Source organism: Anolis carolinensis, chromosome 5 (assembly GCF_035594765.1).
Source record: "Anolis carolinensis isolate JA03-04 chromosome 5, rAnoCar3.1.pri, whole genome shotgun sequence".
Classification (NCBI taxonomy): domain Eukaryota; kingdom Metazoa; phylum Chordata; class Lepidosauria; order Squamata; family Dactyloidae; genus Anolis; species Anolis carolinensis.
Window position 1 is genome coordinate 103,942,851 of NC_085845.1, and position 25,842 is coordinate 103,968,692.

At 41.8% G+C, this 25,842-nt stretch overlaps 1 protein-coding gene and 1 long non-coding RNA gene across 4 annotated transcripts in view; one reads left to right on the forward strand and one right to left on the reverse strand.

Moving 5' to 3' along the window:
- Window positions 1–1,164: 1,164 nt before the first annotated feature.
- Window positions 1,165–6,784, reverse strand: LOC134299364 (uncharacterized). Of its 2 annotated transcripts, XR_010006556.1 has the most exons (4): window positions 6,621–6,784; window positions 3,093–3,144; window positions 2,225–2,313; window positions 1,165–1,720 (listed from the first exon to the last, which is right to left on the reverse strand). It is a non-coding gene; the product is annotated as an uncharacterized LOC134299364 (long non-coding RNA). The 2 variants fall into 2 exon arrangements; XR_010006555.1 differs by having other exon boundaries at window positions 1,165–2,313.
- Window positions 6,785–23,010: 16,226 nt separating this feature from the next.
- Window positions 23,011–25,842, forward strand: part of foxj2 (forkhead box J2) — a 59,949-nt gene continuing 57,117 nt past the window's right edge. For both annotated transcript variants that reach the window (XM_008115910.3, XM_003224148.4), the window contains exon 1: window positions 23,011–23,856. The gene's annotated coding sequence lies outside the window, so the exon portion shown is untranslated. The remainder of the gene's footprint in view (window positions 23,857–25,842) is intronic.

The following is a 25,842-nucleotide window of genomic DNA, read 5'->3' on the forward strand; positions in this document are numbered from 1 at the left end:
GTGTGGAAGGGCCTTGAGTCTACACTGCCATATAATCAAGTTCAAATCAGATAATCTTTATTTTATAGGAAGTGTGGGAGAAGCCTAAGTAAACCGTGCCTATCTTGGGCACCATTGTGGCTGAGAGGATTGCTATGACACAAAGTGGGTGGGGCCTAAAGAGGGCAGGGCCTACCCTTCTGACTGGCAGCTAGGGAGAAGGGCTCTTCCTCATCCTCTGTAATCTGGACTTTATTTTTCTATGGTTTTTTTATTGAAAGACACAGATTGGATGATTATGTCTTTTGTGGCCAAATTTGGTGTGATTTGGTTCAGTGGTTTTGTTGTTTACTCCATGGGAAAAATGCACATTACATTTTTATATACATAGATGTATACACTTCTTTATAAGATAGAACAAGATGTAGCCCAGATATAGTCACATTTCCATATCTCTGAGGAAGTGCTTCCATGAGAACAAGGAGGTTGGACAAATCCCTCTGTTTTCCAAGTCAGGTAATCATCCAAAAACATTGTTCATATATATGTAGAGATAGATAATTTCTCGTGTTAGTCCAGATAAGCTCAGAATTGTTTATCTAGTTAAATGATCCACTTGAGGCTGCTGACCATGGAAACAGACGCTCAGTGTATGTACAATTGTGAAACCTCTTTATTGACACCGCTTCCTGTATCACTGTTGACCACACCTTATGTTGAGTCTCTGTGGATCTCCTTTCATGTCTTGTCACTTGACTTTCCCCATCTTCCTCCCATCGTCCTCTCCGAGTCACAAGACATGAAAGGATGTGATAGAGATCCCAGTGTAATGCAGGGCCCCCTGTCATTATTGTGGCTACTAGCAACATGGGGGGGGGGGGGTGTCAGAGAGGCCCTGCCTAATATCCCTACTATTAGAAATATTAAATGTTAATTGGGTATTTTTTATTACAAAAGTGTAGGCCAAAGCCTGTTAGAGTTAGTGGACCACGATTTAAAATGTGCAACACAACACTGGGATAAAGATGCTCCCTGCCAGAAAGGGGTGGGGGTGGAATGGAGGAGGAAGAGACCGTGGTGGGGAGGGGGCACATAACAGAGCGGTCACAAACATTCCATAGATTTGAAAGTTATTGTGCCTAACTGTTTGCTGCACATCCACAGAGGCTCTTCTTGCCAAGGAACTCTTTTTTCCCCCGAGAACATGACTAAGATGGTCCTTCAGTCAGAAGTGGGAAGGCACCAATGCCTGAGGCCTCGCCTGGCTTCTCCCTCACAGAGGACCGAAAGGAGGGAGAGGTGGCTGTCCTTCGCTGCGTTCCCCGCTTCGGCCTCCCTCCTCGGCCCCCTTCCAGAAAGACCACCGCCAGAAACTGCAGGCCCTGTGGGCAGAAGTGGAGGAAGAGCGTCTCTTCTCCCAGGAGGCCTGGCGCCACTATACCCCGGAGGCCCGAGAGCTACGTGAGGAAGCAGAGAGGGAGCAAAAGTTACTGGTCGAAAAGATCCGCTCCAAGTATCAGCAGCAGAGGACCTGTGAGCTCCACAAGCTGAAGGAGGCCGGACTGCGGGAGCGTGAGGCTGATATCCGGCAGCTGCTACACTGGAAGGAGGCTGAACGGTGCCAAACCCAGAAGGCACTCCAGCGGGAGCGGGATGCTGCCATGCGCCAGGCGTGAGACTTCCAGCACCAGCTGGCCAAGGAGCTGATAGGACGCTGCAAAGACCAAGGCCTGAGGATGTCCTGCTTGAAGTAGAAAAAGAAAAGAGGTATCATGGTTTGGAAACACAGCTTAAAAAGTATTAAAGGAAAATGTCAGGATTACTGAGGAAAAGCTAGTTTCAGACATGTGGGACAAAATAATATCTGTCTTGAGGAAGAACCTGATCATTTCTTGGAGAAGAAAGTGTCCTTCAGCTCAATAGTGATTTTTAAAAATATAATATTGCTTAAATTCTTTTGTTATTATTATTACCTTATTTTATTTTTATTATGTATATATTTATTCATATATATTTATTAAAATAGGCATACAATGTAAATGTTTGTTGCGTACTGTGTTATATTTTCAAGCTGTTGATAATTCATTAACATTTCTCACATATTGTCTTTATTTAAGGACCCTCTGACTTCTGTTCGAGTAGGGCATAAAAGAGCATCATAGGTTCTAAGTTAGAATCAGGTTTCTCTTTGCTTACTGCCTTATAAGGTTCCCCATGGGGATTTTTACATGTAATTTAACTTTACTTTTTCTGTTGAGATATTGGATTGCCGGCCGCCATTCGTTAACGTAATCCTCTAGTTCAGTGGTTCTCAACCTTCCTAATGCTGCGACCCTTTAATAGAGGAGGGAAGAGAAAGAGAAGAGTCAAAGAATGGATCATTGCACGTGGACAAGCTTGAACTCCCACCATGACATAAGGAGGCCAGACACAAGAAAATTCATCTAAAGGGCCATTTCTGACCTATGTATTGAAAGAACTTTTAATAACCTGTAAAGGAATAATCTGTAAACACATAAGACTCATATTTTCCTATTTAATCGGGTTAAGGTCCTTTAGAAGGTAATAGGGGATTTCCCTGATTCCAGCAGTCATTACCTTGATTCATACTGTCCGACTGATCCCAGATCTGGGGATTGTTGCACCCCTTTGAACAGTTACAAAAGGAATGTCACCTTTGCATAGTGAGCATTCATGCTTAAACCGGCACATCCTTCTACTGCAATTTCCTTGAATCCCAAATTCCCAACAGCAGTTGCTTTGTTCCACCTGTCCTCCACCAGCTTTAAAGCTGACATTGGTAGGAGAAAAGCTAGCTGTTGCCAACAATTGGCCACTGTATGTCCTGTTTCCAAACATGGGGCAGACAGCACTCATGATTCTCATCCACATCTTCGAAAACAGCCTATCCTACAGTAAAGTAAGAAAGCAGGTGGCTTTCATATGGAAGGTCTCATCATAGGAGAGCCATGCAGGGCCTCGATAGTCTGTGTAGGCCTTATATATAATATCTAAGTATTTAGTAAGGGCATAAGACTGCCATGGCTGTACCCTAACGATGACAGCCATGTAGATAACAAAACTTGCTAACCAGTTACTCCAGGTTTCTTTACCTTTTCCTGTTCTCTGTCATCAAGTTGCTCCCAATCTTTTATCTCGACGTCCCTATGTAATAAAGAGAATGCACCAACATACTCATCTTTCAATATTTTATCAATGGTGCCCAGGAAGACAAGTAAACCAAAACATAAGCCTAATATTGAACACCCTGGAAGTAGCAGGAAAAGACCCAAATAGAGATTTGGCATTGTTCTTTATTGATGCAGAAAAGGCCTTTGGTCAGCAAGGTTTATTTGGAAAAAGTGCTAGAAAAATTTGAAGTTGGCCACCAATTCAAAAGGACCGGTGGGGCCATATATACTAATCAAAGAACAAGGTTAAAAATAAATGGTCAATTATCAGACTATATTGACATACAAAAGGGGATAAGACAAGGCTGCCCTTTGCCCCACTATTATTTATTATGGGACTGGAAATATTAAATGTAAGGATAAGAGAAGAGAAGGAAATTACTGGTTTAAAGACCAGTGGCCAAGAATTTTAAATTAGGGTTTATGCAGATGATATAGTCTGTATCCTAATCAACCCACTACAAAGTATTTAAAAAGTATTGGATATAATTCAAAGGTATGGTGACGTATCAGGATTCATTATGAACAAGGAGAAATCTAAATTTTCAGCACCAAATTTAGATGCTAAAAGTTGTAAGAAACTGGAGGCTGCAGCAGACTCTGAGGTGATTCCGAAAGTAAAATATTTAGGTATATGGATCACAAACAAAAATATCAATTTATTCCAGGATAATTCTGTCAAAACATGGGAAGACATTAAAAAAGATCTTACTAGGTGGCAAATAATCCCACTAACATAGATGGGCAGAATAGCAGTAATAAAGATGATGATACTCCCCAAAATTCAGTTCCAAAATATACCCATTATTAAAGGAATAAAACTTTTTGAGAACTGGAAAAGAGAGATTACTATTTTTATTTGAGCAGGAAAAAGAGTGAGGATAGCATTCCAACATTTAGTTGACGATAAAGGAAGAGGGTGGCTAAGCTTACCCGATATCTAAGGACCTATTATGAGGCTGCAGCACTGTCCTGGCTGAAAGAATTGATACAATTAGAAAAACAAGACCCTATTAGATTTGGAAGGGCATGAATTAAGTTTCGGCTGGCACGCATATGTGTGGTATGATGGAGATAAACTAAATAAAGATTTTAATAAACATAATTAGAGGGGGACTACTAGATATTTGGAAAAAATACAGAAAAGATATGGAACCAAAAAGCCCCTTTGGCTGAGGCCACTAGAAACAGTTACAAGACCAACCTTAAGGGTAGAAACAAGAACATATAAAGAATACCTTATTAGAGAAAATGAAAAGTGGAAATTAAAAGGGCGGGAAGAATTGGAGATTAATTATTGGTTTCGATATCACCAACAGCATGAAAGATACAAAAAGGATATGAGGGTAGGATTCACAACCAAAAAAATCAGAACTGGAAAAAATATGGGGAAAGGGAAACAAAGGGTTAATCTCCAGATTATACAAATACATATTAATTTACAACATGGAGGACAACAGAGTCAAGACAGTAATGATATCCTGGGCCAAGGACCTAGGTAGACCAATAGAACTGGATAACCGGGAATACCTATGGATTAAAGAATTCAAATTTACACTATCTGGATCAATTAGGGAGAATCAATATTAAATGTTTTATAGATGCTATGTCACCCCAGCAACATTGGCAAAAATAGACAAATCACATTTGCTGGAGATGTAAGAAACAGAAAGGGACATTCTTCCATATGTGGTGGACCTGTGACCATACAGGCATTTTGGGATAAGGTAATTAAGGAGATAAATGAAATGCTACATAAGATTTTTAAAAAGCCCAGGATTGTGTCTATTAGGTTTACATAGAGAAAACAATAATCAAAAGGACCAAAAATATACCACTATAGCTTTGCAGCGGCAAGATTGACCATAGCCAAAGACTGGAAAGGGGAAAAAGGTTTAACTAAAAAGGATTGGAGGGAAAGAATGCGTGAACATATGCTAATGGCTAAACTAACCAATAATAGGAGGAACAAAAGTAATGAGGACTTTTTAGAAAAATTGAAGTTGGCCATGGCATATCTGAATAGACAGTCAGTAACATAGAGGAGCTCCATTAGGAATTTAGGATTACTATGAACAAGGTTAGATAAATTGGCTTAAAGGCTTCATAGTACTTCAGCATTGGAAGTCATGGTGAAGGGTGCATGGGTGTGGAGAAGAGGTTTTATTTTGTGTGGGATGGGGTTTTGGGTGTGTGTATGGTCTGTCATGGGACCCCAGTGGCGAAGTGTGTTAAAGCACTGAGCTGCTGAACTTGCAGACCGAAAGGTCCCAGGTTCAAATCCCAGGAGCGGAGTGAGCGCCCGCTATTAGCTCCAGCTTCTGCCAACCTAGCAGTTCGAAAACATGCCAATGTGAGTAAATCAATAGGTACCGCTCTGGCGGGAAGGTAATGGAGCTCCATGCAGTCATGCCGGCCACATGACCTTGGAGGAGTCTACGGACAATGCCGGCTCTTTGGCTTAGAAATGGAGATGAGCACCAACCCCCAGAGTCAGACATGACTGGACTTTACATCAGGGGAAACCTTTACCTTTACCTATGGTCTTGTCATGTGTAATACTTCATGTTTTTGATGTTTGAATGTTATGGTAAACTCTTATATTTGATTTTTTTAAAAATGAGTAGAAAGCTTAGACTGAAAAGTGGATAACATGTGGAAATAGCAAGTCTATATGCTTTAAGTTACTGATAATAATATGTACTCAATGACAGAATTAACTGGTTGATTGACTAATACAGATATGCATGTATACATCTAAATTATTGTTACCTGACTTTATCTGCTATGATGTGTTGCTCTGTTAGGGACCATAACAATAATAAACCGTTTACCAAAGAAAAAAACCCACAATGGCCGCCCTACTACCAGGCAGGCTTCTTGCAGGCCCTGCAGCTAGGCCCAAAATAAAAATGGCTGCCCTATGCAATGTTACTGAGGTCCAAACAGGGGAAGCAACAAAAGAAAGCACCCAAGGCTTTCTGAAAGGATGAGCAGAAGAGGCAAGCCAATAGGGCTCTAACTGGGGCTTAATCAGCAGGGTGCAACCATAGCAGCAAAAAGGGGCCCGCTCCTCAGACAGTTAACATTCCCACCAAAACAGGCTCTCCCCCAGGAGCAGTTGGCACCCTGCTGAAAGGCCCCAATGAGGTCCCCTTGAGGGGGCGAACGGGGAAGGAAGAGGGCGAGCCAAAAGGCCCTTCTGAGGGGGCAAGATGAGCAACAAGGGGCCCCTCCAAGGGAGCAAAGACCGGCTGAGATGAGGGCCAGCCAAGTCTCCACACAGGGCTAAGGCCGGGAGGAGGGGGGCAGCCAGTGCTCCTAGCAAGGAGGCCTCCAAAGGGAGGCGATACGGGGCTCAAGGGGCCCCAGAAGGAGGAAAAGGCCTGGGTGCAGCCAGGGACTAACCTCCACATGCTCCCCTTCCCCTGCCCACCCTGCACAACAAACCTGATCTAAGGAGGGAGCTGGTCTGCTGCATGTCTCCCCTGTGTGTGTGCAGAGAGGGAGGCACACAAGAAGGCAGCCCACTCTCCAGAAGCTTCCACCAGCTGCTTCCTTCACACTGGCATCAGGCAAACTAAAAGAGCAGCCTCCTGCAACTTGTTGCTCCGCCCCCCTCCCCCCCATGCATGGGCCAGCAAACCAGCAGTCCCCAATTAAGTCTGGCTCCCTCAGAGGGTCATTCATACTGCCCCCCCCTCCCCCTTACAACCTAAGCTTTGCTTGGCTGCAGGTGGGGAAACTGGTGCCCCTTCCTTAGTACTGCATCACATTTACTAAATTCCACTGAGTGCTACACTAAAAAAAATCCGGGAAGCCACTGTTCTCATCACATTAGTTTGGCTTCAAGTGCAGGATAGAGCATTCTTTGTGTATTTTTAGTGTGGGGCCAGCATTCTTTTCAAATGTTTGAGGAGGTGATGTGGAAGCGCATTTTTAGTAATGATCTGAAGGTTTGGCCAGTTCTCTAATGTGATAGAATCATAGAATAGTAGAGTTGAAAGAGACCTCATGGGCCATCCAGTCCAATCCCCTGCCAAGAAGCAGGAAATCGCATTCAAAGCACCCCCGACAGATGGCCATCCAGCCTCTGTTTAAAAGCTTCCAAAGAAGGAGCCTCCACCACAGTCCGGGGCAGAGAGTTCCACTGTCGAACAGCCCTCACAGTGAGGAAATTCTTCCTGATGTTCAGGTGGAATCTCCTTTCCTGTAGTTTGAAGCCATTGTTCCGTGTCCTAGTCTGCAGGGCAGCAGAAAACAAGCTTGCTCCCTCCTCCCTATGACTTCCCCTCACATATTTGTACATGGCTATCATGTCTCCTCTTAGCCTTCTCTTCTGCAGGCTAAACATGCCCAGTTCTTTAAGCCTCTCCTCATAGGGCTTGTCCTCCAGACCTTTGATAATTTTAGTTGCCCTCCTCTGGACACATTCCAGCTTGTCAACATCTCCCTTCAACTGCGGTGCCCAGAATTGGACACAGTATTCCAGGTGTGGTCTGACCAAGGCAGAATAGAGGGGGAGCATGACTTCCCTGGATCTAGATGCTATACCCCTATTGATACAGGCCAGAATCCCATTGGCTTTCTTAGCAGCCGCATCACATTGCTGGCTCATGTTTAACTTGTTGTCCACAAGGACTCCGAGATCTTTTTCACATGTACTGCTGTCGAGCCAGGCGTCCCCCATTCTGTATCTTTGCATTCCATTTTTTCTGCGGAAATGAAGTATCTTGCATTTGTCCCTGTTGAACTTCATTTTGTTAGTTTCGGCCCATCTCTCTAGTCTGTCAATATCGTTTTGAATTCTGCTCCTGTCTTCTGGAGTGTTGGCTATCCCTCCCAGTTTGGTGTCATCTGCAAACTTGATGATCGTGCCTTCTAACCCTTCGTCTAAGTCATTAATAAAGATGTTAAAGAGAACCGGGCCCAGGACGGAACCCTGCGGCACTCCACTCGTGACTTCTTTCCAAGATGAAGACGACGCATTGGTGAGCACCCTTTGGGTTCGTTTGCTTAGCCAATTACAGATCCACCTAACCATAATGCCATTTGTTGCTCCCAGGTGTAAAATTAGTGGGAGGCGAATTATGGAAGGAGACAAAAATGCCCTTGTTAGAGATAGCATTGCCCTTTGCTCACCAAATTTTTACTTTGCCAGAACAATTTCTTTTTAAAAATTGCCTTTCCGGGTCCTTCCCTTTTTCCGTGATATGTCTGTGCCTTGGGTTGCATGGGAAAGCTGTGAAAGAAGGATGATGATTATGATGATGGTTATGCCATGTGTCCATGCTGTGCAGTCCTTTAACTTTCTGTTGAGATATTGGATCACCAGCTGCCATTCGTTAATGAAACCTTCTAGTTCAGTGGTTCTCAACCTTCCTAATGCTGCAATCCTTTAAAACAGTTCCTCATGTTGTGGTGACACCCAACCATAAAATTATTTTCGTTGCTACTTCAGAACTTCATCCCTTAGGACTTTCCACGATTGTATGATGATGTTGTTCTTCGGACTACAGGACATCCATGAGTTACAAAGGACTCCTTGTTCGGAACGGGGCTGAGACAATAGGGAGGGAGAGGAATCTCTCCTTTGGATGGGAAGTTCACTCCTGAAAGGGTTATCAAAGGGAAAAGTGTCTCTACTAAAGATTGATCTCCAATCCTTGTTTCCAGTTTTTTCAAAATCCAATTCTAGCGACTGATTTCCTTAGTTTTGGATTGCCCTCTTTGTCCATTCTATTTTTTATAGCATTTTTACTCCTTAGCCGTATATAGTCTTTAGGTGTATGCCTCCTCCAGCACCTTTATGGGATAATAGTCCCTGGTACCTACCTACCTCTTTCCTAATCTGTACCATACAAAACTATTTGCACTTTTCTGGCCCACTACTCCTTTTAGGAGCCAACCCAGGTTTTTATCAAAGTGTGCTTATTGTTTATTGGTATATGTGATTTTATTTGTTTATGATTTGTTTTTATTGTTGAGTTTTATATTGCTTGTTGCCTGGGCTTGGACCCATGTAAGCCACCCTGAGTCCCCTGATTCCACTGGGCATTACCTTGATTTATACTGTCCCACTGATCCCAGATAGGGGGGTGGTTGTGCCCCTTTGACCAGTCACGAAAGGAATGTGCACCTTTGCATAGTGAGCATTCATGCTTAAACCAGCACATCCTTCTGCTGCAATTTCCTTGAATCCCAAATTCTCAACAGCAGTTATTTTGTTCTGCCTGTCCTCCACCAGCCTTAAAGCTGGCGTTTGTAAGAGAAAAGCTAGCTTCTGTCAACAATTGGCCACTGATGAAGACAGTGGGTTGCCACTTCTAAATACAGTAGAGTCTCACTTATCCAACATTCTGGATTATCCAACGCATTTTTGTAGTCAATGTTTTCAAAACATCGTGATATTTGGGTGCTAAATTCGTAAATACAGTAATTACTACATAGCATTACTGCGTATTGAACTACTTTTTCTGTCAAATTTGTTGTATAACATGATGTTTTGGTGCTTAATTTGTAAAATCATAACCTAATTTTGAAGGGGCAAAGATGTAAAAGATGTAAAAAATACTCCTCTTAATCCAAAGTCAAAAGCAGGAGGCCCCGTTTCTGTGAAGAGGGCAAGGAAAAACACCACAAAAAGTTGGATCTTCAAACTGCAAAAGAACTATTTATTGCATAGCCATAGCAATGTGACAAATACATGCATACATGCAATCAAAGGATTTGTCCCAATTTCCAAAATGGTTGCAAGGGTTTTATCACCTCTACAGAAATTAGTAAGCATATCCTTATTGGTTTACAAAGATCATTTACCCCATTTGTCTAATGTTGTCTACGTCACAAGCATCTTAGCCATCATGCAATCCCATTGGTTTTCTATGCTGTAACAACATGTGATTTTTTTTTTTTTTTAGACAATGGTGCTTTCATGACTTGTTGCAAGTATACGCTCGAAATCCTATGGGAACCGGTTCTGACTTGATGTATTATTATTTGAAAGTAACTTCTTTTCTCTGGAACAACTCTTTTCCCAAACATCAGCATTTTCTCTCAAGTGCAGGCCTTTTCTCAAACACAGACCTTTTGCAACTTAGGTCAATCAAAACATATGGGACTTATAGTCATTACAAGTATCTTTGAAAATTCTTTTTAAACCCACGTCCCTCTCAATTTGATGTTTAATAGGCTTTTCCTTAATCCCTCATTATCCAACATATTCACTTATCCAACATTCTGCCGGCCCGTTTATGTTGAATAAGTGAGACTCTACTGTAGTAGGATTCAGTGGAATTTAGTAAATGTGATGAAGTGGTTAATGGCTCCTTGCAGGAGGGCAAGATGGCAGACAGCTTACAAGAAGCTGTAATAAAACCGCTGTTGAAAAACCATCACTGAACAACTTTCGGCCAGTTTTCAATCTCCCCTTTTTGGGCAAAGTCATGGAACGTGTGGTGGCCTCGCAACTCCATGCCGAATGTCCCTACTGTCAGAAATGTTAAACATTAAATGGGTATTTTTGATTTTAAAAGTGTAGGCCGAAGCGTGTTAGGGTTAGTGGACCAAAGTGACACTTGGAAAGGCTTCTGGATTATGTCATTTTAATGATAATATTAATAATTTTTAAATTCCATGTTTATATGTCTTGGTGTTTTTCCTCTATTTAATATGGCTTATATTGTGATTCATAGTAATATATTACAGTTATTTTTTGCTAGGTCTTTTATATTTTGTAAGGCATTTAATATTTGCTGTGAATATGTTGGAAATCACTTTGTGCTATCCCATGAAATGTTTTTGAATCAGCACCCAAAAAAACAGGCCTAGAAACAAAGACAACTTGGGGGGGGGGTACAATTTTAGACAGGCAATACGCAGTAATGCTATGTAGTGATTACTGTATTTACAAATTTAGCACCAAAATATCATGATGTATTGAAAACATTGACTACAAAAATGCGTTGGATAATCCAGAACGTTGGATAAGCGAGTGTTGGATAAGTGAGACTCTACTGTAATGCCAAGTTTTTAACTGTGTTTGTGTTTTTAAATACATTACAACTTTACCCTGGGTTCGCTTCTGACATAATAAATAAATAAATTTCCTGCACCAAAATTTCATTGCCAAAAGAACAGGATTTAGATACACAGATATGGGTTCCTGCTGCCATCTGGTGTTTAGCCGAGTCATAGGCAGGTTCAAATAATTTTAATATAATTCCTGCTATTTCTTTTTAAATATAGTCTTTTCATAAACTGCTTGCACAAACAGACCAACATATCATATGTAAATTCAAGGCAAAGTTGACATGGTGTGTAACTGAACAAATATAGATATTCACAGAGTGTCCGCACATTTGCTCCGTGTAATGGTTTCTTTCTATTTTTTCCTCAAAATGCATAGTACTGTATATTTTCACCTTAAATTGAACTGTAATCACACATCTGGATAATATCTGTGAAAAAAATTGCAGATATTTGGGGATAGGCAGAAATACTTATTCAAAATGATCATATTGCAATATCATTCATTCATACACAAATGTCCTGGTAATAATTTGGCAAGTCAGACCATGGTTATTCTCTCCATACTATCAATGAGGTCTGGTAAGTTTTCTTTGGTATCCCGGGAGTTGTTGTTTTCCAGGGGTCTTTAACATTCCTGAATTCTGGTATCACAGATACTATTGGGCTCATCTGTCCTTGCTCTATTTGGGGCAAAGTTTGGGGATGCTCTGATGCTTGCTTGGAACTTTGGAGTATCCCATGGCTTTGGGACAGTCTGGAGAGTTTGATTTGGTCTGATTCAGACTGAACCTCTGTCAGCGTAGAACACTGCTGCCACCATCATGTTTCCATGGAATAGGGAAATGGGTCATACCCATGCTGCTGCAATATGGCCACAGAACTCCATATGACTTCTTGGTCATTGCAGGCTTCCTGGGCTGACATCAGCAGAAATTTCGGCCTAACCAGGTAGTTGGGAGACTGGCTCCTTCCTTCTTCCTTGTCATGCGTGCACCTCTGCTGATGTACCAATGTCGGAGTTAGTTGAGCTGAACATAGTGATGATTGACTTAGGCAGCCAGCCCAAAGGATAAAGCCTAGAAGCAAAGCTTGGGATGTTCAGTTCAAGAACATTAAACTTTAGAAATGGATTACCATGAATCATTTAAAGATGCTTTCTTGCAATCTTAATTTTTTTCCCCACATGGACTCTAAACATCAAAATATGACTGTTGTCCAAGAATTGTGGGAATCCAGCATGTCTGTAAAGTTGGAAAAGTCCCTCCAAATCATGGGATGTCATCTCATAACCTCTTCCGTTTAAAGATCATCTATATTTTTATGTTAGTCTCCCTAAACCCATTCTTCAAATGCCTTGTGTACTAAACATTAATAAGAGATAATTTATTTCATTCTGAGGACATTGATCCACCACACATACAATACTACAGTGACAAATATCAGTTGCTAAATCAAGGGTGGAAAATTCAGATATGGGCTTCAGAGCCTCTGATCGTATGCAGAACATTTCCCACACAACTAAATCCTTATCTGAATAGTGGTAGATCACATGTTTTGCACAGAGGAGCCAAGGTTCCCAAATTCAATATATGGCATTATTAGTTTAAAAGATCACATATACCTTAGAGACCTCAGAATTTGTCTCTTTGATCTTCTGGAGAAATTGGCTCCTTAGAAATTGATATAGTAACCCTAGTCCAGGGCTTCTTAAACTTTTTCTACTCACAAACCCCTTTCTATTTGTAAGATTTTTTTTTGGTAGAAACATTTGCAAGGCTTGCTAAACATGATGATTTCCCCTTTTTATGAAGTACAGTTGAAGTATCTTCTGCAGAGTCCACCATAAATGTGTTGTTGCTAATAGACTCATGTAAATACCTAGAACAGCCACTGATGTTCAGAAATCATTTGCCAAAATTTTGTGACCCCAACATTGAGCTAAGGGACCCCCAGTTTAAGAAGAAGGGCTATAGATACTAACCTGAGAATGTCACTTAATGGGAAAGACGTATTTGGAAGACTTACTTTTGAATTATTGGGTTTGTTTGTTTTTTTTTACAAATTACATCACAAGTAGGAGCAAGACATTCATTTTGAAAACTTTATCTTTTTGCTCCAAACTCCAGCTTTATCAAATTCCCTGTAAACTGATGACACCAATATATTTTTGTGCCTTCCAAAACAGCTCTAGCTAAGGATAACGTGTCTCCTCTCAACAAATGCCTGGAGGAGGTAATGGGCTGGATGAGGAAAAATAAATTGAAACAGAATCCAGACTAGATAAAGGTACTTGCCATCAAGGGTCATAATCTGGGGATTGAGGTGTGTCAATCAGTCCTGGATGGGGTTCAATTCCCCTGATAGACTGTGTTCACAGCTTGGGAGCGCTCCTGGATTGGTCTCAAAATGTAAGCGCAGGTAGATGCAACGGTCAGGAGTGCTTACTACCAGCTTTGGCTGAGAAGGCAGCTGCACAATTTCTTAGATTTGGAGGGCCTAAAGATGGTGGCACACATGCTCCAGGTTAGACTGCTGCAATGCACCAAGTTCAGAAACTCAAATTAGTTCAGAACATGACAGCCAGATTGGTTATAGGAACATCCAGAAGTGAGCATATTACATCCATACTAAGGTCACACCACTGGCTGCCAATTAGTTTCCAGGCAAAGTAGAAAGTGTTGGTTTTGACTTTTAAAGCCTTCCATGGTCCTCTTGGGGATGTTTACTCCAGCCAGCAAGAACCCGATTGGCAATCATCACACAAAGGACCATTCCATTGGCCACCCCACAACAGTGAAATGACACACCAGAAGAGCTGACAGCTAAACCAGCTCTCAAAATTTAATACACACTTGAAGACCCATCTCTTCCTGAAGGCCTCTCCAGTCAACTTTCAATAATAAGCTTTGATTTACATTCTATTGCTACTATATGTCAATTATGTCTTTGTGTTTGATACAGGAGACATATTTTTATATTTTTGAGATTTTCTGTAATTTATTGTACACACTTATGTTCATATGTTTTTGAATATGTTTTGCCCTGTCTTGAGCCATCAGAAGAGGCAGGTAATAAATAAAATTCATTAGTATTATTATGACAATTCTAATATTTTTTTCTACTCCTCTGACAGTCTTTCCTGTCTTCCTGGACTCCTCCTCTAATACATTAGACTCCTCCTCTAATACATTTTGACAACTTGTACAGACATACTTACTAAAGAATACAGAATGATCTCCATATCCGATGGGGATGCGTTCCAAGATCTCCCCCTGTGGATACCTAAAACCACAGATAATAGTGAATCCTATATTTGAATATACTTGGGCCAGATGCATACTATAAATTTGCACTGGAGGATCTAGAGAGGCACATGACTAAAACAAACATATGTTTACAAATCTATATAAAGTGGAACCGATACTTAAGAGAGTTTTGAGTTAATGAACTACTTTTTCTGTCAAATCTGTTGTATAACATGATATTTTGGTGCTTAATTTGTAAAATCATAACCTATTTTGATGTTTAATAGGCTTTTTCTTAATCTCTCATTATCCAACATTCTGCCAGCCTGTTTATATTGGATAAGTGAGACTCTACTGTAGTTTTGAGTGGCAGTTTAAGCGGCATGAAATGGCAATAATTCTGGGTTGCTGTGAGTTTTCTGGACTGTATGGCCATATTCCAGAATCATTTTCTCCAGACATTTCACCCACATCTATGGCAGGCATCCTCAGAGGTTATTGAGGTCTGTTGGAGACAAGGCAAGAGAGGTTTTTATATCTGTGGAAGGTCCAGGGTGGGAAAAGGAACTCTTGTCTGTTGGAGGCAAGTGTAAATGTTTCAATTAATCACCTTGATTAGCACTGAATAGCCTTGCAGCTTCAAAGTCTGGCTGCTTCGTGTCTGGGGAAATCTTTTGTTGGGAGGTGATTAGCTGGCCCTGATTGTTTCCTGTCTGGAATTCCCCTGTTTTCTGAGTGTTGTTCTTTATTTACTGTCCAGATTTTAGAGGGATTTTTTTCCATACTATTTTTTTCAATACTAGTTGCCAGATTTTGTTCATTTTTAAGGTTTCCTCCTTTCTGTTGAAATTGTCCACATGCTTGTGGATTCCAATGACTTTTCTGTGTAGTGTGACATGGTGGTTGTTAAGAGTGGTCCAGCACTTATGTGTAAAAAAATAACATGTTGTGTCCAGGTTGGTTCATCAAGTGCTCTACTATGGCTGAGTTCTCTGGCTGAGTTAGTCACAACCTCTGAGGATGCCTGTCACAGATGCAGGCGACACGTCAGGAGAGAATGCTTCTGGAACATGGCCTTACAGCCCGGAAAACTCACCGCAACCCAGTGATTCTGGCCATGATAGCTTTCGACAATTTTACAGAATATTGGGGAGCTTTCCCGCCGCGGGCAGAGTGTCAGGCGCATATCAGGTGTGAGGGCAGTTTCTGCGCATGCTCTTGGCCCGCGAGTTCAGAGCAGCAGCACTTCCGCTCATGTGCCCTTCCGCCCGGCAGGAAGGAGGGAGGGAGGGAGGGAGGGGGCGTTTCCGCTCTGGAGGTCCTCCTCTCCTTCTCGCGGGCGGGGCTGTGCTGGGAGCGAGAGGCGCAGCGACGGAGGCCGAAGAGGAGAGGGCGGAAAGGGCTTCCCGGCGTCCGAAGAGACACTCGCCAAGACCTCCGCGGGCCGGAGCCGCTCCTGCGCTCCACACGTTCCCCGGCTGCCTCTGACACGGGGCTGGGCGGAGCCGGCAGCGCAAGGCTTCTCGGGCCGGAGCCGCTTCTTAAGGTGGCGCGCCTTCAGAGCCTTTCGGATGGCCCATTGCGCTCTCTCTGGTCGGGCCTCTGAAGCCCAAGGTGAAAGGCAGGAGCCTTTCTGGGGGTGGCAGTAGCGCCAGAAAGGAGCAGGGAGCACGGAACTGGAGGATCCGATCCCACAATACAGGATGCAGGCCTTGACGGGCCATCATATTTGAGTAGCGACTCCTCAGTGAGGCCCCTTCCGCACAGCTGAAGAAAACCCCACATTATCTACATCGAACTGGAATATACGGCAGTTATATGTGTGTTATATGGCTTTGTGGAAGGGCTCTGAGAGAACTAGCCCCAAAAGAGAGATTGGACCTCCGGAAAAAAGAAGACACTATTCAATGTTTACCAGATGCCATTATTTAAAAACCAGGTTCCTAAAACAGTGTAAAAAGGCAGTCCCAGAGTTACAAACATCCGAATCTGGGGGCCCTTCTATATAGCCATGTAATCCAGAATATCGTGGCAGATGATCCACAATATCTGCTTTGAACTGGGTTATCTGAGTCCACAGACCTCCCAGTGGCACAGTGGCTTAAACCACTGAGCTGCTGAACTTGGTCAGTGATTCAAATCCCAGGAGCAGGGTGACTCCCGCTGTTTGCCCCAGCTTCTGCCAACCTGTTTATTTATTTCTATCATTTCTGCTCCGCCCTTCTCACCCAAGGGGACTCAGGGCGGCTTACAGATTGGCAATTTATGCCGATACACCATAGTACAATAAAATAAACATTAAAACAGTTAAAACAATTATAATATACAAAATTTAAAATCGTGCAAAGTGCTTATGAACCTAGCAGTTCAAAAACATGCAAATGTGAGCAGATCAATAGGTACCACTCTGGCGGGAAGGTAGCTCCATGTAGTCATGCCGGCCACGTGACCTTGGAGGTGTCTACAGACAATGCCAGCTCTTCGGCTTAGAAATTGAGATGAGCAATAACCCCCAGAACAGACACGACTAGATTTAACGTCAGGGGAAAATCTTTACCTATCTGAGTCCACACTGCCAAATTATTCAAAATCCATTTTTCACAGGGACAGAAAGTGAAGTGAAATCTTTGGAATAGGGACACAGACAGCAAAACAAATTACAGGGGTGTTAATACTTTTCTATGCTATCCAAAGCGGGTGTGTGTGTGTGTGTGTGTGTGTGTGTGTAAGGATGGCCTAGAGTTAACACTTAAAATATGTACCTGTTTTGAATTACAAACAAAGGACCCTTCCACACTTCCTTTTATCTCAGGATTTGATTCCAGTTTATCCCAGGTTATTTGAGAGTGAGGGACTCATATATTCCAGTTTAAAGCAGGTAATCTGGGATCAGATCCTGGGATAAAGGATAGTGTGAAAGAGCCCAAATTCAACTTAATAACAAACCTACAGAACCTATTATCATTGTTATTTTTATTTATACCCCACCTTTCTCCCAGTGGGGACTCAAGGCGGCTAACAATCCACACTAGACAAGCTTGAAAAGAGCAATACAAAGGTTAAAAAACCCCAAAACAAATAGTAACAGTGTGGTTAAAAACAATTTAAATACAGTAAACACCCTAAAATGGCCTTTAAAACTCATGTCCTCCCTCCAATCCCACTAACTTCCCCAGAGCCTGTCCCGTCCCTGTCCCCAAATGCCTGTTGGCAGAAGAGGGTCTATTTTGTTGTAACTTGGGGACTGCTTGTATTCTCTTTGGTTTTCTTGAAACAACTGTGGTTTAGAACAGAGGTTCCCAAACTTCTGCAGAAGCCTAGGGTTCTGCAAAAGCACTGTAGGGTTTCCATGAAAAATCTTAGTTTGACCCAGAATATGATCTTACTGAAATTCAATGTACCTTTATTTTAAAAACACAACTTGAATCTGTGCCACTAAATAACTTTCGGGTAGGACTGATGTAACGGAAAAGCTATCTAAACTCTGCTTCCCTTCGTATCCACCTGTCAATGTGAATTAGGCTTTTTAGCTTATGTTTACACCAAAAAGAAATTTAGGAGTAAGTTGGATGCCACCCTGGATTTACATATTCAGTTGTTGGCACAAAACCCAATTTGAAAGCTGTTTGAAGTACAAAAAAATAAACAATTCCATTCATTGCATTAGGTGTGGATCCAATATTTTCTTGTACCAAAATAAAAGTAAGTAGTTTTATTTACAATGTTTTCTCTTTATTTCCAGACCTACTGCATTATACAAAACACTAACAATGTAAACAGGAAGAACTTTGTGGGCTCACAATGCTTTTTTTAAAAACAGTCTTCTGAAGGGTTCCATGACTTCTCTGCCTGAGTGGTACCTGATCCAACTAAAACTCCTATTATTCTACAGCATCGAGCAGTTAAAGTGAGGTCAAACTGCATTAATTCTACAGCATAGATGCACCCTATGAAAGCATTCTAGAAATTGCATAAAAACACAATAAAATGTGTTGCTTTCTTCTCAATATACAAACAGGAACTAAGAGCCTATAATAACTGATAACATCATGGATTAAAAGAAAGTGCTGGATCAGAATTTAAAAATCTCCTGGAAGCTTCTTTTGGAGGTGTACCCTTCCAGTTCTTTAGGTTTCTACATGCAGTGACAGTTATTTGTAAGTGAACAGGAAACTTACAGAAGTTTGTGGCAAGAAGGGTTAGATTGGGGGAAAGCAATGGCGGACAACTTTAAACAACCTTTCCTAGAGTTTGTTTCTTGATCTTCAAAGTAGCTTTATGGGATATTTGTTTAAGAAGGCTAAAATGTGACTAGTTATGATGGCTATATATTACTTCATGTATCAAACATATCAATCTCAATACTATTGTGATTATGGGAAATAGGATCTCTGGACTACTATTGCACCTGTTTATTGCTTATATAGGCTTAGAATAATTTCTTACAATGAGAATGTTGGACTAGGAGAGCCTTTGGTCTAAGCTGGCAAGGTTCTTCTTACATTCTTGGGATATTGTCTTATTTAAAGGAAATCCACTTGAAATCCACATTCTACATTTCCCCATCTAATTTGGAAAGGATATTAGTGTTGATATAACAAAAAGGAGAGTAAAAGAACTCTGGATGTTAAAAAAGCAATAAAAGGTGGTGGAAATGAAACCATATTCACTATATGCTTGAACTACCCTTTCCATCAGTCCTAACTGACATTACCAATGTGTGGAGATGGTTAGGAGCTGCGCCTGGTGGGTGGTTCTTACTCTTTTTTAAAGGGTGAAAATATAAACCCTATACATACAAATAGATACAAGACCAGGTTTGTACATGCTGTTCTGTTTCCAATAACCTTGTGTATTCAAGTATCTGTCCCATCACTCTGTGACACACCTGTATCAAAAGCTACCGGGCCTTCAAGGAACCTGTGTTTTGAATGCAGAGTCTCCCACTCTGAAATAGTGGGACAAAGCCTCTCCTACTCCAGCTAAGAACCACTGATTCCTTGCATTCCTCAGGTGCCAAAATAAGATGGCCCTGTTCTTAGTTTTGCACCCTTACTTACTCCTTCAGAATGTGAATAGGGCTGCTAAGGTACCTGGAACAAAAGTGTTCTGGAAATAGAGGGAAGCAGTTCCAGGGAACGCCGCAAAAAAATTAAACCTTGGACAGCAGCCATTTTGAAATCAATTATGACACAATGTTATGATTTCTGCATCTTCATCGCCTCTTTCTAACATTTTGCAAAGTTTGCAATGACAAACATATTGCCAATTAGCAAATAAACAATGAACTATTTAAAAAATAGCTTGTGCTGTACTGCCTAAACAATGGTTTTCCATCAAGGCAAAATTTGGATATTCTTCACTTTCCACATCCTTTGACCATTTATTTGAACCGTCTTCTCACTATTGTCCTAGGGGCATGCTTACATGGTTATGGCCTCTGTTTTTGACCCCAGCTGTGTTGGAACTTAGGCCCATTTCACATTGCCCTATATTCCAAGATCTGATCCCAGATTATCTGCTTTAAACTTGATCGTTTAAATCTCCACTGCTAGATAATCTGGGATCAGATCTCGGGATATAGGGCAATGTGAAAGGGGCCCCAGGGGCAGGAATCCTATATGCTCATGGACTGAAAGTGGCAATTTTTTTGTCATAGAAAGCATCCATCCTTCTCCTTGGTGTTGTGAATCATGTTGCTGAACTGTAAAATATAAGTTCATTGACTTGCACTACAATTTTCCAGAGCATTAAAAGTGCCTTTCTAAAAGAAAGTGACTCATTGCAATATTAGGAGACCAACTTCTCACATAATTCATTGTATTTTTAATTAGGGGTTTCTAGGGACTACATTTTCAGGGTTTGAAGAACTGATAAAAGAGTGATATAAATGTTGAAAAAGTTGTTGAGAAATGCCTTTTAAATTCCTAGAAATGACCTTTAAAATTCATGACAAAATGTTACGACAGAAAGGCTGAAAATTTGTTTTGAACTGTAGCTCTGTTCTACTATTACTCAGAAAGGAAATCATTATGAAACTTACGTTGCTCGTTAGTCTTCACTTTATATGTGGACATTAATTTTCTTTTTGTTGAGTACTTTGAATGCCCTAGACATTTTTAACTTAAAAGATTTCAAGGGCATTCAAAGTACTCAACAAAAAAGAAAACAGAATTAAATCCATGACAGTTTGTTTGGAATGGTTTCATAAAATTAATCTAATTTTTTTCTAGCCACTCTTTTGCCATCAATTGAGTATTTATTTATTTATTTATATTTATTTATTTGCTAAATTTATATGCCGCCCTTCTCGCCCCGAAGGGGACTCAGAGTGGCTTACAAATTAAATTTACATACAATATTATATCATTAGCATAGTACAATACTGGCAATAAATTACTATATTGTAATATATCAATATATTGTAATATTAGTAATATTACATGTAAAATATAATATATAATATTATATTGTATTATTAGTATTACTAGCTGTGCCCGGCCACGCGTTGCTGTGGCGTTGTCTGGTGGTGTTGGTGAAAAATTGTTGAGGTAGTGGTGGTATTGAATGTCTGTTGTATGGTTGTCTTTATGTTTAGTATGCACACTGAAGTGGATTACATGGCAGTATGGAGTCAAGATAATCCAGTTCAAAGCAGATAATATAAGATTCTAAATGGGCTATATAGCTGTGTGGAAGGGCCTTGAGTCTACACTGCCATATAATCCAGTTAAAATCTATAATCTGTGGAAGAGGCCTAAGTGAGGCCTAACTGTGCCTGTCCCCTGGGCTGAGTAGGTTGCTAGGAGACCAAGTGGGCAGAGCTTAGCCTTCTAACTGGCAGCAATTGGATAAAAACTATTATTCCTCTCCCTCTAATTAGGACTTTATTTTTCTTTTCTTTTTGTTGTATCAACCTAGAGGCGTGAATGATGGGTTGTGTTGTCAAATTTCGAGGTTGAGGGGCCTGTAGTTTTTTTGTTTTGTCCGCTGCCCTGATGCCATCACTCTTTTATATATATAGATGTCGTATTACAATATAATATTACAAATATTATATGTATATACAATATGTTATAATTATTATAAGTATTACTGGTACCACAGACAGTAAACTGTGCATCAGTAGGAAACATCAAATAGATCAGGATTTCCTAAACTTTTCCACTCATGGGTACTTTCCACCTGAAGCATTTTTACATGACCCCAAAGATATAAAATAGGAATAAAAACCAAACATTTACTGATAGCAAATCAGCATCAGGCTGTGTTCCCTTTTTGTGGAACAGTTGGGACATTTTATGCTGAGTCCACTGCAGGTTGTTGCTAACAGAGTTGTGTAAATGGGTGGCTTTCAGAAATCTTTAACTGTTGTCAAACTTTTTGTGACCCCAACATTGAGCCAAGGGGACCTATAATTTAAGAAGCAGTGAAACAGACCATTGCTTTTTAAACTGTAGGTCCTCATCCCACATAGGGTCCCCTTAGCTCAATGTTGGAGTATGGATTTTTTTTCTGAACAACACCTAGTGCCTGTTCTAGACATTGACAAAAATCTCTAGTGCAATGTTTACAATGGACTCTGCAGAAGATGCTTCTGCTGTGCTTCATAAAAAGGAATACTAGCAGGTTTACCAAGTCTAGCAAATGCTGATTTGCTATCAATTAATGTCTGATTTGTTTATACAGGCAATCCCCAAGTTACGAACAAGATAGGTTCTGTAGGTTTGTTCATAAGTTGAATTTTTATATAAGTCGTAACAGTTATATTTAAAAATATATATATGGCTGGAATTATACTTTTAAACATAACTGTTCTGACTTACATACAAATTCAACATAAGACCAAACTTACATAACCTATCTTTTTAATACTGGTAGCCAGATTTTGTTCATTTTCATGGTTTCCTCCTTTCTGTTGAAATTGTTCACATGCTTGTGGATTTCAATGGCTTCTCTGTGTAGCCTGACATGGTGCTTGTTAGAGTGGTCCAGCATTTCTGTGTTCAAATAATAGTAACAACATTCAGAAAACTGGGGAATTCCAGGCAAGAAACAATCAGGGCCAGCTAACACCTCCCAGCAAAGGATTTCCCCAGGCAGGAAGCAGCCAGGCTTTAAAGCTGCAAAGCCATTTAATGGTAATTAAGATGGCCAATTGCACTATTCACACTTGCCTCGAACAGTCAAGAGTTCTTTCTCCCACCCTGGACTTTCCACAGATACATAAAACTCACTTGCCTAGTTTTCAACAGACCTCACAATCTCTGAGGATGCCTGCCATAGATGTGGGCGAAATGTCAGGAGAGAATGCTTCTGGAACATGGCCATACAGCCTGGAAAACTCACAGCAACCCAGTTCATGGGAAGCCTTTGTATGAGCACCGGCGAGCCAAGAAAGGGGCAGCCAAGGCAGCTTCTCCCTGAGCAGCGGGCGTCTGGCGTGGGAAGGAGGCGCCACCTTAAGGCGGGAGGCGGGGGTGAGGCGGAGAGGGGGTGGCGCGGCCCAAGGGGAGCCGGGGAGGCGGAGCGGAGGCCGGGGCGGAGCCGGGGCCTGCAGTGGAGCCGCAGCCCGGAGCACACGGAGCGAGCGGGAGGCGCGGGGCCGAGGCCTGAGCAGCGTCTGCCGCACCGCCTCGCCCTCGCCGCCGCCTCGCGAGCCCCTCAGGGCCGGACTAGGCCCAGGCCCGATCGGCGCCGCGACCTCGCGTGCGTAGAGCCGTCGGGCCAGGAGGCGCGCAGCTCCGTCACCTTCCGGGGAGAGGGGCGAGGCCTCCTCCCGCCAGGCCCGTGAAGGGAGCGCTTCCTTCCCCGCTTGGCCTCTCTGCCTCGCTTTCCCCTCCAAGGACAGTGCCGTCCCCGCTAGGCCCCGCCGCCTCCCCTTCTCTTCCTCCGGAGGTGAGGCCTCATTCCTGGAGGAGGGCCGCCAACTCCCGGGAAAACTGTCAGGAATTTATTGGCAGGAGCCCATCCGTTCCCCGAGTTTCTTATTGAGAAGAATTCCCCTCCAGCTAATCAGATACACGAGATTCCTCTTTAGAGAGACCTCCCCAGGATACTTCAGCCTAAACCTTCCAAAGACAACAACTCCCTGTCAAAGCCAGTCAAAATACTCCTTTGGAAGAAGATGCTTGTGGGATAGATGAAGAGAAGGAGGAACTGGGAAAGACAGAAGGGGAAAGGGATTCCCCCTGTAGCAAATCAAGTAGCACCGAAATAGCCAGAAAGACAAGGAAGATACCAATAATTCCCGGGTTTTGGAGACCTGATCTTTCTGCTCCTATCCTTCCTAAGTCCCTTCTAAGGAGAACTCTGGAAAAGCAGCAGCACTTTGTGCCTGGGGCCTGCATGCGGAATCTGGAGGCGTCTTAGAGGAAAGGCCAGAGTCACCTGCTTCAGACACCTTTGCTGTGAGTGATGCTGTATCTCCCTTGTTTATTCATTTCTCCTCTCCTTCTGCTTTTCTGACTTTGAAGGCCCTCCCAGACAGTTTCTATATCCCAGGATCTGATCCCCAGTTTTCTGTTTACAGTAAACGGGCAGGCAGAACACTGGATAATCGAAAATGTTGGGTAATAAAGAGGGATTAAGGAAAAGCCTATTAAATGTCAAATTACATTATAATTTTAAAAATTAAGCAATTCAGTACATGGTAACGTTATGTAGTAATTACTGTATTTGCAAATTTAGCACCAAAACATCACAATGTATTAAAAACATTGACTACAAAAACAAAGGCAGACTACGTTGGATAATACAGAACGTTAGATAAGTGAAGGTTGGATAAGTAAGACTCTACTGTACTTATTTATGTACTTTATTCATATCCTTCCCTTCTCACCCCGAAGAGGACTCAAGGCGGCTCACAACAAGGCACAATTTGATGCCAAACATACAAATATAGAAAAACAGCACATAATTTAAAATCACATAATGAAAACATATCAGTCTTAAAACCATTTTTAAAAAACATCACACAATCCAAGGCATATTCCTGAGTCATTCCGGTTGTCAATTACATTGTTCATTATTGCACTGGCCATCTGCAAGGACATTGCATGGGGATGTCCAGATGTTTTACTATCCTTGTGGGAGGCTTTTCTCATGTACCCACATGGGGAGCTGGAGCTGACAGAAGGAGCTCCCCCACTTTCCCCTTATTTGAACCACTGACCTGTTGATCAGCCAGCACAAGAGTTTAGCCCATTGCGCCACTGGGGATCCTGGGATGTAGGCCCTGTCTGGAAGGGTCCAGAATCCTCTGTACTATTGACTATTTTATAAAGGCAAGGAAAGGATAACTTTATCACCCAAAAGTCAGAGGGAGAAAGGATCACAGTATTTGACAAGTTAATGGCCTGGGTGTGGAACATCACTGATTAGTGACTGAGGAAACATCATTGTGTTTGGATGCTGTCAGCACTATTCTCTGTCTGCTGAACTCTGTGTGGGACTTAAGCAACAGTTGACCAGGCTACATGTTAAGTCTCTGGACTGTGAGTCATCTTATGTTTGACATTTTAGGTCAGTTGCCTCTTTCTCCCACTCTTTCAAAGAGCTGAATGCTTTGATGATTACTAATCCATGTTAGTGATTGAAACAATAGGACCTGAAGAGTAGCCATTTCTCACAGATTAGTTTTGGATAACACAGTAGTTCTCAACCTGTAAGTCCCCAGATGTTTTGGCCTTGAACTCCCAGAAATCCTAACAGCTGGTGAACTGGCTTAGTTTTCTGGGAGTTGTAGGTCAAAACACTTGGGGACCCACAGGTTGAAACCACTGGGATTTTGTGAAAATATTGCTGAATTACCTGAAGTGTATGGTATTCAGTGCACTGAAGATTGAATTTAAACCTGCCAGCACACCCCTTGATTTGATCTTCCTACAATGGGAGAATTCAGAACTCTCTGAACATGGGGACTTTTTGACAACAGTGCATAACAGAGCAGCTTCCCCTCATAGAAAACCACTTTAGATATCACTTTCATAGCCCCCATCTACATTTAATGCAGTTCAAAGATAGCTTTAAACTGCAGCAGCCAGACAACAAATTCCCACAAATACGTGTGAAAGAAAGTCCCAAATATCCATGAGTGGTTTGTGGTTTGTGTAATCTCCATCTTGGTCTCAAACTGGTTCTAGAATTTCCTATGTAGTCATCTGCACAGTGAAACCACTTTCTTCCATACTTTTTTGAAACTGTTTTGAAATGATCGATGTAGATGGGACCTTAGATGCCATTGGAAGTTGCCACTTTAAGGCATTTCTTCATATCCTACTCATGTTTACTTAGGGACAGATGACAGTTGAAAGGAGACCCAATCTTAACATTGGTGAATGACTGGTTCAAAGTATTCCCTTGAGATGTCAAGAGGATGGGTTCGATGACAATGA